This window comes from Penaeus monodon, chromosome 14 (assembly GCF_015228065.2).
Source record: "Penaeus monodon isolate SGIC_2016 chromosome 14, NSTDA_Pmon_1, whole genome shotgun sequence".
In the NCBI taxonomy this organism is placed as follows: Eukaryota; Metazoa; Arthropoda; class Malacostraca; order Decapoda; family Penaeidae; genus Penaeus; species Penaeus monodon.
The window spans coordinates 24,799,693-24,800,723 of NC_051399.1; positions in this window are offsets into that span (position 1 = coordinate 24,799,693).

The following is a 1,031-nucleotide window of genomic DNA, read 5'->3' on the forward strand; positions in this document are numbered from 1 at the left end:
GTCGTTTCCAAGTTGGATTTATTTTGTGGATAAATATGATGGAGATGCCTGACACATCGTCTTGGGTATCTTTTTCTCTTTTATTGGTATCGTAATTAGTTCCGGGATAAATTCATTGCTTTGTTTGTTTCCATCAGATATAAAGGGCCCTCAATATTTTTTATTAAAATGTTTTCTTTATTGTTCGGGTATATATGAGCTTACGTACCTGTCATATTCCATGTATATCCTGACGTGTGTGGATTCCTTGTTTTCGTTAGCTTCGTTCACATCGTAATATTGATGACTGAGACACAGATAATATTGCACAATACTTTTCTTTCCGTCCTTCCCAAAGAATATCTTGAACAGATAAGCGCAGTAATAACATCAGGGAGTCATTTTCTTAAAATACTGACCTTCTTGGCGTATTTTTGCGTGTTTGCACGGGCCCGCCACACTTCCAACTCCTTTAAATACTTCTCCACATGAAATACATGTTTATCGTGGCTGAAAACCATTCATCATTTATCACCCATACACTATAAAAAAGACTCTTTTTACATAATTTAAGACTTTTTTTCACTATAGTGAATTTAATTACTATTTCACGAAATAAGATTTTTTCAGATGTTTGTTTGCCCGACGTTTTTGGTAATGGTAATGTTTCTTAGTTGTTCCTATCGAACTTAAGTTTGGGGAAAATAAAAATAATTCTCCTTATTCGATATTTTCTTTGTCCTCATGCATAAAAACCGTAAAAACTGTATATTAAAGTTTTTTTTTTTCTCTCTATTCAACGACAATATAAAAAAATCATTTTTATATGCAAAGACACGTGAGCAAGAAAAAAGTCTTATCATGTTCCGTTATAGAATTGTTTATTGACTTGATATTCAACATGATCTGCATTATCTGTTCGTTGTTTTAAGGAAATTTTGTTAACGTATTGTGAATTGAGGTATGGTATTGATTAATAACAGAGAGAATAACGTTCACTGTTGTACCTTTTTCATTTTTTCTCTTTATTTCTGCATGTAATTGTATGTTCG